The 11,275-nt window shown below is 37.0% G+C and overlaps 1 protein-coding gene across 4 annotated transcripts in view; it reads left to right on the top strand.

Annotated features, from left to right (window-relative positions):
* Positions 1-3,968: 3,968 nt before the first annotated feature.
* Positions 3,969-11,275, top strand: part of enox2 (ecto-NOX disulfide-thiol exchanger 2) — a 157,272-nt gene continuing 149,965 nt past the window's right edge. For 3 of the 4 annotated variants that reach the window (XM_054597611.1, XM_054597610.1, XM_054597608.1), the window contains exon 1: positions 3,969-4,069. The gene's annotated coding sequence lies outside the window, so the exon portion shown is untranslated. Of the gene's footprint in view, positions 4,070-4,452; positions 4,499-11,275 lie in introns of those variants that run through there. The other variant, XM_054597609.1, reaches the window with a different exon arrangement.

Raw genomic sequence — 11,275 nt, 5'->3', positions numbered from 1 at the left:
AATCAGTGTCCTAAGTATATTCCTGCAGTTAAAGTAAAGAGATTCTTTCTAGGGGTGCTACCTGTATTTCAACAAATAGTCACATTTGCAGAGAGGTTTATTGCACATAGTTACAACCCAAGTTTGGACAAAGGAATGATAAGCGTTTATTTCACATAAATAAAAGACAACATGGGTGAGCCAGCTAGTTCTTAATTCCTTTAAAGCCAAGAAGTTCAAATATTTACCCCATAAGTCAGTAAAGAAACAGTCGAACATAGACCCCCCCATAAAACCAGTAATGTACTTTTTAACACATATTGTATAAGTGAGCTTTAAAGGTGCTGGTAGGCAGATTTATTTTACCTTGTTGCAGAGCTCAGCTATCTTTTTTACCCTGTTTCCTGTCTTTATGCTAAGCTAAGCTAATTGGCTGATCTTTATAGCTTCATATTTCCTGTACAGACAGAGTGGTACCCATCTTTTGATCCAACTCTCGGCAAGAAAGCGAATCAGCGTATTTCCAATAATGTCAAACAATTTTTCATATGCAAAGCAAAGAGGTAGGCTGGAGTCCAATCATTGGCTAACTTGTAAACCCCACTGAGCCCTATAGTCTCTTTTACTGTAAAGCAGCGGGTCCAGAAACTCAATTCTAGAAAGCGATATATGATCCCAAACATGTAGCTGTACCCATCCTCACTGGTAGTTAAGGAGTTTAAGCTGCAACAAATTAATGCCTAGAGCCTGCTGACAAAACAGAACCAGAACCTCATGGACGGTACTCCCCAAATTTGTAGTTAACCACGGAGATGAAGTCTCAAATTTAGACAGCTTACCCAACACCAAATGCAAAAAATACTGACAAACCCTCAGTTGTCACAAGAGAAAGAGACAAAGTGAAAATGTGATTGGTGGGCAGATTCACAAAGAAATTGAGCTCAATACAATATATCCCAATAAAAGATCTCCAGGTTCGTATTTTGCTGCTGAGGCTGTGCAGTAGGCGTCTAATTGAAGCAACCCTGCTGTGAACCAGGTAACGATACATCTTCCAGCTGGGAGAGATATGTTAACCAGGATTAGGGCTCATTCGAGAACATTAACTGCTCATTAAGCATTAATATATCTCTCAGATCAGTATTTACACTAAATCAGTTACCTCCGTCTAGTTGGAGCCTACGTGAGCTGTAATAGGTACTGATGTTTAGTCAAACAGAAGACACACAAGTCTCCTACAGGACAAACAGTGATTACCAGGTAGTCCAATCAAATGCAAACAAACCAAGGAAGATAAATTAGGGCTGAGTTGTCAAAACATGTAAAATGTCATCATGGGCCTTCGGGGAAGGGTGGGCACAAAAAAAAGCATTAGCAATGGTGTAATTGGCTGTAAATGGTCCAAAACACTTAATGATGTGGGAGTGCAATGCATGCTGGCACATATAATAATCCCCTTGTAATGAGAATTCACTAGATATCACTGGCTTTGTTCATGCCCCAGCATCTCTGAGAGAGCTTAGCCACCAGAACAGTAACAATAAGCCAAAGAGTAGGAGATGGCATGGCATACAAGTGAGAGAAAAGTGAAATTACACACAAAATGAACTCATTTGCATCATAAGGCCGGAAATGTGATATTAGAGGCTTTTAAAATGACATGTCCATTATTTCTCTGCTTTTGGATGATTAAATCAAGTCATTGTTGGGGTTAACACTGTCATCTCTCAACGAGGGTGCACTATAGATGATGAGAGAGCGAGAAGAATCAGCTTTGAGCTATTTTAGTTTTTAAAGATTAGGATGCAGAAAAGCTAAGCCTTTTGCAAATCCTGAGCCCAAGGTGCCACAACAACAAAATGAAGAATGAGGAGAACAGATAAACATGTTCAGAGTCCGGCTTTTCATCTCAGATCTAATTCATGACGTCTTAGAGGGAAAAGTTGTGTTCACAACTTGTTTACCGAAGAAAAAACCCCAATAAATATATGTAAAAAAAACTCCATTACATATGAAGGTCATGATTTCAATATTTTACATAAGTCAAAGTACAAAAGTATTTTCAACAAAATGTAAATCAACAAAAAATGTTGATGATGTTGATATATTGATATATACTGTATATATGACATTATTAGACTGTTAAAGTTGGTGCTTAAATGCATAGCAGTATTTTATTGTAATAGCTGGTCGTGGTTGAGATTATTTTTGAACTCCTTCATTTACAGTTGGTAAATAGGTAGTCCAGTTGTTCCCAACCAGGGTGTTGGTGTCCCCCAAAGGGTCACAAGATTAATCTAAGGGGTTGTGGGATTATTTGTTTGGTAGGATAGAATAATATACTCTTTTCTTAACCTTTTTTTTTTATGTGCACTAATGGATAATTTGACCTCACCATCACTTTGGTGGAAATAAAACAACTAAAAGACATCTGAAGTGATAAGGAGCCCTGGTCTTCAATTCAACAACACATTGCATCTTGTAAGTTTATTGTCTGTTTTGTTTTACATAAAATCTTAACCTGAAAAGTAATTAGGAACTACAGCTAATGGAGTAAAAAGTACAATAATAGTAGTGGAATACAGATATAAATTAAAATTACAATACTCATATAAAGTAACTCAAAATAGTTCTGACGCAGAGTAAGCTGTATATTTAGTTTTACTACTGCAGACTTTAATGGGTTCTTATTGGCATGTAAAATAAATGCCACCGAGTTGGCTGAATTTTCTTTTGGAATTTGAGTGAATAACTTCCTCCTGTAAGGATCACTCATGCAACTTTAAATTTCATCAAACTCATCTACATAATAGTCTTGTATTAATTTGAATTTAAATTTGAAGAAAATCCATTAGATAACAGCCCGAGAATAATGGCAGCTATAAAAGAGGATAACGACTTCTGATGAATTCAGCAGATTGACAGAAATTAGTCTTCTGGGTCTTTAAAAAACTTCTACTATGTTGAGCTGCCAACTCCATGAGGTTAAATTTGTATATTTTGTATAATTAATAAAACAAAACCATTGTTTCATATTTCACATGGAATAAGATGAGAAATACAAACTGAATGTATTCATCAAAATCCTCTCCCACTTATAGCCCAGAGCTCAACATTCATAACCATTGATTTTCTGAGTTTGAGACTTATAGACTTGATAAATATGCAATTTCTTTACATTTAAACCTCCTTAAGAGTATACTTAATAACAATCTGCCTTAAAAATGTGTGATGTTTACTAGCAAACTTCTTTATTTCATTAAAACCCCAAAAAGAACATGTCTTGTTAAGACAAGATAAGATAATATAAGATAAAATAATCCTTTATTAGTCCCGCAGCGGGGAAATTTACAGGATAGTTGTAAAACAAGAGACATAGTAAAAAAAACAAGATCAAAAATAAGTATTATAAATAAGCAAATGAGCAATAAATAAACAGTAAAAAACAGTAAAGAATCCACAGTAACTGAAATACTATACATACAGTACCAGTCAAAAGTTTGGACACATTTTCTCATTCAAATACTTTGAAGAATGTAAAATATAAAACATATTCTGGTTTGTTGAGCATTTGTTTGTTTACCACATAATTCCATATGTGTTCCTTCATAGTTTGGATGTCTTCAATATTAATCTACAATGTAGAAAAAATAAAGAAAAAAAAATAAAGAAAAACCATTGAATGAGAAGGTGTGTCCAAACTTTTGACTGGTACTGTACAGACATGAACTATTATAACTATTGTATTGCACAGTGTATTAAGTCCCTAAAGTAAAGCATCTAAATACTATCACCGTTATTGAACTTAAGCTCTTGCAGAAATACTTGTCTTGCCGGTGGAAACCTGCTCCATCTCTGTTTGGTTGGCCTGCACTTTTGTTTTCCGCCTGTAGGGGGTTCGCAAAAAAACGTCAACAAAAAGCACGTGTCGGCCTCCCGCTTGCCGTACTTGGCTCCGCCATTGTTTGACAGCTCTCGTTGCTTACCAGAAGCTTTCCTGGTTACCTGCTCAACAAGACCGACGGGGGAAGACACTTCCAAGTGTCGTGTGGACACAGAGAGCATGAACGAGCACTGACGTTACATCCAGGTACTTTCACTTCCTCTCTGCTTCCTCTGTCACTTCTGAGAGGCTAGTTAGCATTAGCATCTCTGAAGTCCACAGAGAGGCACAGTGTTGGGGAAGTTGAGCTCATATTTGATGTTTATGTGCTCTGTTAAGTTTCACCTGAAGCCTTATCCTTATTCTAGCCTGTGTGCAGACTTACCTTTTTGTAAACCAATGCTTTACTTTTCTAACATGTTTTTAAAGTTGACTGCATTAATAATAAATAGATGTTTGTAAAAGACTAACATTGTTGAGGCAACTTTGATCTGAGCAAAAAAAGTGTGGTTCACATGTTGCCTGGTTAAGGTTTTACTTGTGACTGTCATCTGGTTGCAGCTGCAGGAATGAAACCTGAAACCCGGAAATGAGTTAGTAATCCTGCACTTCCGGTTCCCTTGTGCCTGAAATAAGGTCTGTGGTTAACACACGCTTGTTTTGTTCTACAACATAAAATATGTCAGTAAAATATCTTATGAATGTTGAAGCTTGGAGTCGTCTCAGTAGGAGTCGGTTGCCAACAAGTGTCTAAATGTGACTACAAAACATCCACCAGCTAGTCTGCCTTTTGCTTAGCTGTGATGACGTGAATGCCAGCTTCTTACTTATGACGATTGTGTTCACTTTTAAAAAACAGTCCAAAACCCACAGATATTCATTCAACATTACATTACATTACATTACATTTAGCAGATGCTTTTATCCAAAGCGACTTACAATAAGTGTATTCAACATAGGTATTCAAGAGAACTACTAGTCACCAGAAGTCATAAGTGCATCTCCTTTCTTAAACAAGCATCTAAGAGCATAAACCAGAGCAAAAGTACAGTGCAGAAACAAACTAATACGAATACAATAAGTGCAACAAACTAATACGAATACAATAAGTGCAACAAACTAATACGAATACAATAATTATTGTAAAACATGCAAAACAAACATAACACGCTATTTTCTACATATGAGAAGCTGGAACAAGAAAATATTTGGCATTAATTCTGGGAAAATGAAAACACCTTGAAAGGGTTCAAGCAATACATGGTTCTATGCTGTGAAAAAAGTGTAAAAACCCTGGTTTGTTCTGTGCAGTAGGGCAGTTTCATGAGCAGTGTGTGAGTCATATGGAAATAAGAATCATCATTGTGGTACTTATCTAAATGTTAAGACATGAGCCTTTTGATAAGGGCATAAAAGTGGAGACCTGGCCTTCTAAAAATATGGAGGATCATTACCGAAGACACCTCTGCAAATACATTCATTTCCCGGAAGCTCATGATGAGGTGCATTTATTTGGAGAGATTTGAAGGATTACTGAGTCATTAATGGTAACCTAATGCCAGTGATATATGGGGTGTTATACAGGTCTGAAGATCTAAGTCCAATAATGAGCTGAAGCATGTCTTCACAGGTATAATCCTAAATCTTGACTCCACATTTTGTGTGGAGAGGCGCTGCTGATAGCAAAGGTTAATCCTCCTATTGATTAAAAATGGAAGATGCCATTTGTTCATGCCCACTCCCGTCCCTGTTCTCAGAAATAAAGCCAAAACCTGGGCAGGAAAAATTACGTTTGCTTTTAGCGTTTATGAAAACCAGCTTATTCGAGGAGAAGCTTAGGTATTTCTCTCTGCTGCAGAGCTGTGGACCAATATAACTATTTAATTCAGTTTTTTATTTTATTTAATGTATTTCCTTTGATGGCGTTGGCCCTTACTAAGAGCAAGGAGGCTGGGCAGTGGATGCATAACTAACTTATTTCTTAACCAGAATTAAAAATGCAACCTAACCCATGTGAGGTCTGATCAAAGGACCGTGCCTTCACTCCAATGTACTGAAATGATTAGTTGATGTTGATGACTTACTTATCCATTAACAGAAATGTTCATTTCATTTTTGACAATCGATTAAGTCCTTTTCCATGCAAAAATGATGCCATAGAGCTGCCTTTTAATAAATTATTTTCATTATGGATTGATCTGCCAGTACAATTAATCTTTTGTCTATGAAATATTAATGAACAGTAAAAAAAAAAGGCAGTGATCTACAATTTCTCAGTGACCATGGTGATATATTTGATTGTTTTGTCCAACTAAAAGTCCAAAAACTTTAGATATTCTATTTGTTGTCATATATTACAAGGAAAAACAGCAAATGGTCACGTTTGAGATATTTATAAAAACATTTTAACTTGAAATATGCCTTGATTATAAAATAGTTGCAGATTTATTTTCTGTCGGAGGACTAATCAATGCGGCTTTAATTAGCCGCCTGCATTTTTCTCTAATGTGAGGATTTGCTTGTTTCTCCGTTTTAGACGATATTACTGAATATGTTTGGTCTTGGAAAAAACAAGCTATATGATATGAGATAATGTTAAGTAGACTATTTTAGCTTCTTAGCTATCATGTTTTAAATACTAAGCAAAGTAGCCACAGCTACACAATTGATATATAATTCTGTCACATTTTGGATTTCATTATTTCCAGGAAGAGCCCCATTTCCACTCCAGTTCAGATCTTCTTGTATTCTGTTTATCTGTTTAATGTGATGGATTAGGTTCAGTAGATTCCGTGCCTCCTTCTACTCGGCCCTGATTTATTTAAGCAGCGTTGAGGACTGCAGGGCCAAGATGTAATAGGGGTGTCAATATTCCTCATGTCAGCAGGTTGTGCTTCATTAATCTGTCTGATTGATCCAGCATCCATGTGGTTCCATGACCTTGCTTTGCACAAATAAGGACTGCACCCATGCCAGTGTTACCTGATCCACTGCTTTGTTGATGGATTGGTGCTTGACTTGTTGGAAGCACAGGACAGAGACGTATGGACACCACAGCTGTGAGTGCTGAGGGGATTCTGGTAGGAGGAGGCCTATTGTTACATGTATGATGTTATTGTGCTCTGTTGCATTGTTGAAGTCTGCTGGTAACAGTGGAGACAACAGTGGGAGTTAGAAATGTGATGAGGGGATGACGATCATACTGTATCGACAACAAAGGTAGCTAGAGTAGCTCATGTCCTTCAAACTCTCTCCACGGAGATGCACCGATCCAATTTGTTGGATCAGTTTTCCGATACCAACTGACCTTGGTATCGGAAGGCTAGTGCGCTTATCCACATTATGATTATTCTCTTGATTTTGTTTTGATTCATTATTTAGGCTATAAGATATCATAAAATACTGAAATGCCCGTTACAATTTTCTAAAGCCTATGGTGATGCCTTTGGATGTTTTGTTTTGTCTGCCAAACACTCCAAAACCTAAAGATATTTATTCTCAAATAAGACAAAGAACAGTCTAAGATCCTCATAAATCATTAATTCAGTCGCTGTCTCTATTTTAAGTGCCGCTGCATCACTGGTGCATTATATTGTTTTATTTATGACTATATGCCAGGTAAAGAACGGCTACTCTGAGTTCAGGTATCAGAATAGATAATGGGAGAGAAAAAGACGGATCAGTTTAGACCTAAAACTCACACTAAACATAACTTTTCCAACCTATTTTTAACAAAACATTGCCATTTCTACTCTAACACTTACACCAAGCCATATCAACATGAATTCCGCCAGAAGAAAAAACCAAAACAATATGTAACCCCTATGCACAGGTGATTTTACCCTTACCATATTACTAAACTGGACCAAATAAACAAAATGTAACCTATTTTGGAGCCTTTAACACCATCATGTGACTAATGAAGGCTTTGTTAGTCATGTTCAAGCATGTCAGATTCATAATTAATAATATACATATAATGATTGCTGATTCTAAAGCCGTAGAATATAGCATACACCCTGACAATAATTAACTTTAATTTCATCATAATTCATTATTGGTAAAGAAGCCTATCTTTTAAATTTGAATGAGGAGTTACATCATGAATGGCTCTCTGAATCTTCTGTGTTAGAAAGGCCTTTCATTTTCCATTTAAAAATGGAATTTATTTGCTGTAATATGCAATTGTAGTGAGCTGCTGTAGCAATCATCCTCCCATTAAAAGTGCATTTGTCTGCACTGCATTTCAGATCTGTCACTTCAGTTACATTTGGATGTCGGGTAAGGTGACCCTGGCTGCTTGAAACAGAACTAAGCTTCAATCTAAAATTGCACTAACCTTACATTTGAAGTCCAAAGCCTGCCCGGCATACCAATTTAGTTTAGCTTTTCACATTAGAATGAAGCAAGCCTGTTCATGTCATGATTTTGTTCTGTCAAAGTGATTAACAGTGGTGGCCGGGGCTTTGTGCTGTGCTTCAGAAGGAGCAAATAAATCAATTGTCTTATGTAAGAGTTTTGCCATTCAGAGCTGCTGCTTTTCACGATAATTGACGATTCTGTATCTTAATTAACACTTTAGTTAATAAAATGATTGAGATGCTAAGATAATAATATAACATTGACCCGTGGATGTGCATATTCATCACCATCTATCTTGTTTATACTGTGATGGACACATTTATGTTTATGCACCTAAGGGCCAAGTAGTCGAGTTATATATGTTAATAACCCTTCCTCTTCATGACTTGTCTTTTTGGACACAGGAAGACATATGTTGTTCCCTTCTGCAACCTAATTCAGCTTATTAAAATGCATTGCAATAACAGCACACCCACTCTCCACCATATGGTCAATATTTTTATGACTTGACATTTCTGTGAGTGGTGGGCGGTCACTCTGCCTACGGAGCCTACATGTGTTAGTCATGTTCTTCATAATGGGTGTGCAATGTTAGAGTAGCTGGACGCTTGTTGAGGAACATTAATGAAGTATAGCTTAACATGCATGTGGACAAGATCTATGTTGCGACATAATTAAAAACGTGCACCTCTGCTGTAAAGCATGAAATGTGTTTTTATGGCTCATGCCAGTCATGAAGTAGAGACATGTTGCTGGTGCACCGCATCTCAAGAGTGCGGCTATTGTAAAAACTACAATTGAACTTCAATATTTTGTTCATGCTGAAGGGGAGGCTGTCAGAATCCTGTCCAAGTCTTCCTGCTGCGGCAGTGCACAGACACAATACAAAAGACTGAATGAATCCATTAATGGAAAGCTGTAATACAGGTGGTGTTTATTTAATGTAGAGCCATTAAGCTGTCAATAGTATCCAGAGCTCTACAGTAACAGTTGATGGGTTGCCATTGGCAAGCATTTTGAGAAAATTGCCGACCAATTCTTGGCCTGATGGCAACCGCTTTTATTAAAAAATAGAAACAGCAAACCGTGCACCCTGAACTAAATACATGTTTAATATGTGATGCATTAGTGATATTTAAATATAGCTGTTACAGTCAAAACTGGATCAGACACTCTGCACATGTGTTGGTGCGTTTACTCACAAGTCTGTGAGTATCACATGTCTGACATCTGTTTTGGAGACAATGACAAAGCAAATTGAGCCCTACTTGTTTTCACTGTGATAATGTTAGTCTGCTTGAAGCACACTATGCAACTGTATTATTTAGGAAAATGTAAATTTTGGATCGGATTTACTTGGTTTTCAACTTGGATCAGAAATGAAGATGTACTTATATAAGAGCAGACACTCCAAAAGGACAGAAGCAATTGCTGCAGTGGTTTGACTTTAAAACAATAATTGTTGCAGGAAACAGCAGCAGTAAATACAAAGTGTGCAAACCAATTACTCAGTTAAATTAATTAGGCTGATGTCACAGGCCTAAACTGTTTGCAGGATAAAACATCAACATGTCTGAAGACCCACTGCTCTCAACGTCATGTACACAACATAAGTTCCTTAGAGGCTTGTAGACCACTGTTCAGAGAAAAACATCTCCTGAAGACAAACGCTTCAATAAGGAGTAGGATGTCCCAGTATTTACTTTGGTAATTAATGCAACTTAATAATCAGCTGGCACAACCGGTAGTTATTTGCTATTGTCAAAATGTGTTTGAAAATAAAAGCAAAAGTTTTAAAACTGCAAAAATAAATGATTCTTTTGCAGTAAATCTCACAACTCTTTCTAATATCAGTAGATCTCATCCAGATATACCCATCATTAATGTCAATGTAAACACTTGTCAGTCTATTACAACCAACCACTTTCCTTTTGCTTATTAATCTTAGAGTGATGTTTCTTGCTTCAGTGTTATTTGTTTGTTTTTTTGTTCTAAATTTAAGACCGTGTCTTTACTGTTTGTCGTGTCTGTTGTGTAAGTGCCCCGGCGCTATTTTGATTTCCTCCACTAAATCTGTCTGACTAGACTTTTGCTGCCTGAGGCTATCTGGCTAAACTTAGCTTGGTGGATGGCACCATGTTGAGAATGCTCCCTGTGTTCTGATCCAAATTGTTTTTGTCCCACTTCGGGTGGGGAAAGGTGACATTTCTCATTATGTGATGTTTTATTGACCCTCAAGGGAATTCAGGAGTTGGATAAGAAGAGGCAGGCGGTGGGAGGGGGGCCATCTGAGTGAATCAATAAGCTTGTGTGTATTTTGGGTCTGCACACAGTACCAACTCAACACAAAACAACAAAGTGAAAAGAGTTAATGGTGAAATCATGTCTATGAATAACTGCTATGCGAATCATTTTTTTACATTGTTAAACCCTTAAAGTCAACATCATGGAAACCTGACAACACATGAATAAGATCGTCTGATTTGCATTTATGATGGGGATCTTTAATTGTGTTTATTGTATTTAATTATATTCGAGGGCCGCTTAACGTTCAGTATCGGGTAAAGCTGAGTTCAACTGGATGTTTATATTTTCTGTTGTGGCAGATATGTTTGCAAAGTTCAGATGACAGAAGAAGTATATTGTGTAACAGCGTTGTTTACCTGCAATGTGACGCTAATACACAAAAAGACAGCTCTCTTAACTCAGGTTAACTTTTCAGGGGAAAACATTTTTCCTGCTGCCAGTTTTTCATTCTTAAAATAACTCAATTTACTGGTAAAGGACTGATAAAAGGGAGAATATTATTTCCCTTTGTACGGTAATGAAAGGTAATGTCAGCCAGGGAGAGTTTTGATTTTTTTAATTGAATGTTTTTTTTCTGGTACATCACTCAGTGATGTACCAGACAAGTGATCCTCTGTCAGGATTTTTCCTATTTGCAACTTGATGTGCACTGCAGGGGTCGAAATGAGGGCAAAATGAATGTGCAGATGAAGACATTTAGTTGGCATAGTAACTTAATTATAGTAACCTCCCTGGTAGAGGTCT

The sequence above is a fragment of the Anoplopoma fimbria genome, chromosome 4 (genome assembly GCF_027596085.1).
Source record: "Anoplopoma fimbria isolate UVic2021 breed Golden Eagle Sablefish chromosome 4, Afim_UVic_2022, whole genome shotgun sequence".
Classification (NCBI taxonomy): domain Eukaryota; kingdom Metazoa; phylum Chordata; class Actinopteri; order Perciformes; family Anoplopomatidae; genus Anoplopoma; species Anoplopoma fimbria.
Note: the sequence above shows the minus strand (reverse complement) of the source record. Positions and strands in the feature narration are given on the sequence as shown.